This window comes from Quercus suber, unplaced genomic scaffold (assembly GCF_002906115.3).
Source record: "Quercus suber isolate HL8 unplaced genomic scaffold, Cork oak 2.0 scaffold_556, whole genome shotgun sequence".
NCBI classification, from domain to species: Eukaryota; Viridiplantae; Streptophyta; class Magnoliopsida; order Fagales; family Fagaceae; genus Quercus; species Quercus suber.
In genome coordinates this window covers 95574-100588 of record NW_027070004.1, presented here as the reverse complement: position 1 = coordinate 100588, position 5015 = coordinate 95574, and the positions used below count along the sequence as shown (strand labels likewise).

Here is a 5015-nt window from a genome sequence, read left to right as displayed (position 1 = left end):
TTAATCAATTAATTAGCCAAGTGAAATTAATTACATTCAATTTCATGCAATAAGTATGGTAACACAAACAAATCACCAACTAAGTTAAATGTAACAGAAAATAAATTTAACACAGGTGATTTATTTACAAATGGGAAAAACCACTGAGGCAAAATCCCATCGAGTGAATTTAAGGTCACCACTCCCGAGAATCTATTATTATCAAAACAAGCAGTTATAAGTAAAAAAAAAAACCCAGTACCTAATATCAACCTGCAGTTGAACCCTTATCCCAATACCCAATTGCACTTGTAATGTAGCGGCAATCTCTCATTTCAATGCACGGCTCCTAGTACATGACTAACCAATGATGCACAAATCCTAATACATGACTAACACACCAACTTGAGGAAGATGTTAGCTGCAAAGTTCTTCAGTTTCATCCAACAAGAAAGGTCAAGAAGCTCCTTGGTTACAAAACCCTTAGCACAAAGATGCAGTAACTTCTACAGATAGAAATATGAACTACAGCAAATTGACTCTGATCACAATATGCATGTATAATCATTTTGCACCAAGTAACTTCTTCTGTGACGGCCCTTGAAATAATCCTTATATATGTCTATGGTTATGAGAAAAGAAACCTTACACAAATACACATGGATAGGCGTGAAATTAAATCTAAAAATTCTAATTTCGTAATTCCTGACAGATACAGCTGTTGTCGAGCTTCAACATTAATTAAACCTTGATAGATATGATTCTATCGTGCTATCTGTCGAGTTTTAATAAACAGCACTTCTTCACTTGTTTCTTAGACAAATTTGCATGGCTTCAATACTAAACTTGAACTCTTGTTCTTTGAAGTACTAAACCCATCATAAATTTACTCAATTACAAGTAAAGTGCATTTTACCAAGAGATTAAACAATATACATAACATATGTCTCTAACAATTCTCACATATGTCCTAACAAAGGAAGCAATTTTTTTTGTTCAAAATGAAAATTAATGAATATATTCTTTTTTTATCTGAAAAAACATTCCAAATTATTCACTTTTGATTTTGAGTAACAAATCTTTTCCACGTCCCAAATGACTTATAACTTTTGAGCAACATTTCATGGGAGCATGACAACGTCGATCCATATAAAAAAAAAAACATAGTTTTAAAGCTAGAAGCAAAGTTATAATATTAATTAGTTTACCAATTCTAAAATCAACACAGTTTTAATAGAATAAAGAAATACTCGTTGTGTTGTTGTCAACAGTATTATATATCTTTAACTTGATCTTGAAGAGAATGAAAATCTCATGGGAATATACAAGTCATCATCAACCTGTACCGTTACCCTATCATTGTTCAATTATTTTTTGGGCTAAGGACCCAGATATAATTGAAAGCTAGAATAATTTAAGTTATACAATAAGTTAAACTAAAAAAACGATTGAGAAGAAAAGATGGCTCTATGTCATATCCTATCTGAAAAATTGAAATTGAAAAGATGTTTGCTTCTATAAACGTTATTCTAAAATCACAACTAATTTCATACTTATTTTCACAACTATATATCCTATACATATGACAAATTGTGATGGGTTATTTATTACATTCACATTGATTGACCCTTTTTTTCCCACCATTCACAATAGTCATATCAATATAGCTGTGAAAATAGGTATAGAATTGGTTGTACTTCTAAAATTTTTGAAGTTAAGTGTACAGTTAGTTAAGCATCTAAATGGTCCCATGCCACCTTCACCAGTAAAGTTAATCATGTTTCCTGTTAGCCTCATGTCTCTATATAAATGGTACCTAGCTAAGGAATTCACTAAAAAACTACAAGACTGAGAAGAAAACTAAAAAGGTTTCCATCACCCACTCCCACCGCTACCAAAAAAAAACAAAAAAAAACAAAAATGTGGTTGAACCTAAAATTTTTAAGTTCGCTAGTCTTAATTGTCGGTGCCATTCATTGCCAAGCTTATGTTTATCATACTTTTGTGGTAAGTAACTAATACGATAAAATTTCACTATTCATTTCATGAAATGTAATTGTTTGATTTTCTACATCATGAATAGAGATATCTGTACGTACACACACTGCATGCATGTACGTAGTTGTATGCCTATTAATATGTACACATGCTTTGTTATGAGTTATAGTATATATGTGTGTAAACTTTGGATTGTAGGTAAAAGAAACTCCATACACGAGACTGTGCAGCACAGAGAACATCTTGACAGTAAATGGCCAGTTTCCAGGACCAGCACTACATGTTCACCAAGGAGATACTATCTTTGTTGATGTCCATAACCATTAACCAGGGCAATTTTAACATACTATTCATTGGTATCATTCTGATCCGTGCACTTTTGTTTTGACAGAAGAAATCGAAATATATAAGGAACTGCTAATTAACTATGCATTTTATATGATAATATTAATTTACAATTTTGTAGGCATGAACTAAAATAACCGAGATATCCATGGTCAGATAGTCTTGAATACATTACACAATGCCCCATACAAATTTGAAGGGTCAAGCTGTATGTGCAACTTAAAAGTAAAGAAAATGTTACACAATTTGACCAGAAAAATATTTTTGAAATGACTAGAAATCTCTGATTATGCAGGAGAGTGGTGGAAGCAAGAAATATTGGCAATTTATAATGAAGCTATTTTTACTGGAGCAGCCCCTAATGTTTCCGATGCTTACACTGTCAATGGACAACCTGGTGTTCTTTATCCGTGCTCAAGACCAGGCCAAAGATTCCTAAAGTTTTATTATATGTATAGAATGTTTATAATCATTTATTTTCAACCAAATGCTTCTAAGATTGACGTTACTAATTAGAATGAAAAGGGAGGAAGATTGAAGAGTACCGGTAAGAAGATAAGCACACTACTAATTCCATAGAAAACAGTGTCCCAACTTCCAAGGAAAAAAATGACGTAGGAAACGATGTTTTGGACAGTATATATCCTAGTCCAAGTGAGGTTGAACATTAAAATGTACACGGTGATTAGTTTTTATTAAAGCATGGTCTTATCACCAGCAAGCTAGACCTGGACCATATAATGGGGTTTGGTTTATTTGTTTTTCGAACAGGATTAAGCTTGCTCTTGATTAACTTTATTTCCTTTTATACATGAATTAATAAGCATAATGACTGGAATTTTGATTTTTGAACCTCTATCAATTCGTCCTTAGGTCCAAACCTCTTCACCTAAATTAGGACAAAATTGCTAAATGCCCTTTTTGGGCAAATTAAGCAGTGTTTTACCATATTTTTCAAACTAATTAGAGAAATGCTTTTCTTTTAAAAATCGATTTTCTCAAAATCGAGTTAGGCCCTATAGCGGCATTTTTAAGGAGCCTATAATGACGTTTTCAGGACCTATAGTGGCATTTTGTAACTCGATTTATATGAAATCGAGTTATAAGTAAAAAAAAAATTTAAAAATTGCCTATAACTCGATTTAATGGAAGTCGAGTTACAAAACGTCACTATAAGTCCTGAAAACGTCATTATAGGTCCTTAAAAACGCTGCTATAGGGCCCCAGAATTTTTTTTGTTTTATAACTCAATTTTGAGAAAATCGAGTTTCAAAATAGGGGTATTTTCCTAATTAGTTTGAGAAATAAGGCAAAACGCTACTTAATTTGCCCAAAAAGGGCATTTAGCAATTTTGTCCCCTAAATTATAATTAAGGTTAAGTAAGTGGCTTAATTAATTTCAAAGTTATAAATCTATAGAATAAAAGATTCAAGTCAAGTTATGTTGGCCTTGGCCTAAAATACTCCCAAAAAAAACTCTTAATCATGTTTTGATTGCTAATGATAAATTATCAATTAACTTAAAAACTTAAATGGTTAGGAAAAATATGAATTTAATTATTTAACAATTTTCAAATACTTATCAACATATTTCTTATACATTATTGTTCAAACCCCAATATGGTTTTTTCTTAGTAAATTTTGTTGGGGATATTATACAAAGTAATAATGGAAGAATAAGGTTAACACAAACAAAAAAAAAAAACAGAAAATAGATAACTTGGAGACACTATATCATTTTCCTTAGACAATATTTACCCCCACACTTTTGTTGCTAAAGGATTATCGCAAATTTGTCCCCAAAATACAACCAAGATGTTGGGTTCTATAAATAGCAATTCTGGAGAATGACCACAGAATTTCTTGTGTTTCTTGTGTTATTTTTCAAGTGAATATAAGTCTCTATTTATACCCATAGAGTTATATTTCATGAAAAGGCACGTATGGAGAGTTAGTTATTTTTCAAGTGAACATAAGCCTCTATTTATGAAAAGACATGTATGTTTCATGAAAAGGCATGTACAGAAATTTAGTTATTTTTCAAGTGAATATATAAGTCTTTATTCATGAAAAAGCATGTATGTTTCATCATGAATAGGCACATATGGAGAGTTAGTTATTTTTTCATAAAATGGTCAACAAATATTGAAACCTTTTCAACCTTTCTGAACAGTCACTAGAAAATTCTGTAAAAAATTTCAGAAAATTCAAATTTTCGAATTTTCACTTAGAAAATTCCAGAACTTAAATTTTCACTTTATAAAACCATATTCTCCAAACTCAAACATCATTATTACAACCTATCCTTATATATGCCTATATATACAACAAATTTTTTTAGCACCTAAAGCATGGAGTAGTTGATCATTCAGTAAAAAAAAACAACGAAAAAATAGCACAGATTTGATTTAATATATATTTGTAATATGTGAGGGGTTTATTACATTGAGTAGTTTTTTTTTTTTTTAACTCAAAATTAAGGAAATTTAATTAGTATTAGCGCCACTTAGTTAATTTAAATGTAAGTAACTTTTTTTTAATGAAAAATGATTAACTTTTTTCAAGGATTAAGGCTCATTGATTTATAATCCATATATTTTAAATTGATAAATAATAACATTTGATACGATACTTAGACTTATTGAGGAAATTACTTAGTACAATTGGTAAATGTCATAGTTCAAACAGTAGTA

General features: G+C 30.5%; 1 long non-coding RNA gene across 2 annotated transcripts; it reads left to right on the top strand.

The window, feature by feature from the left end:
• The first annotated feature begins 1587 nt into the window (after positions 1-1587).
• Positions 1588-3111, top strand: LOC136063688 (uncharacterized). 2 transcript variants are annotated; one of them, XR_010625309.1, is made up of 3 exons: positions 1588-1986; positions 2176-2530; positions 2618-3111. It is a non-coding gene; the product is annotated as an uncharacterized LOC136063688 (long non-coding RNA). The 2 variants fall into 2 exon arrangements; XR_010625308.1 differs by having other exon boundaries at positions 2176-3111.
• Positions 3112-5015: the final 1904 nt, after the last annotated feature.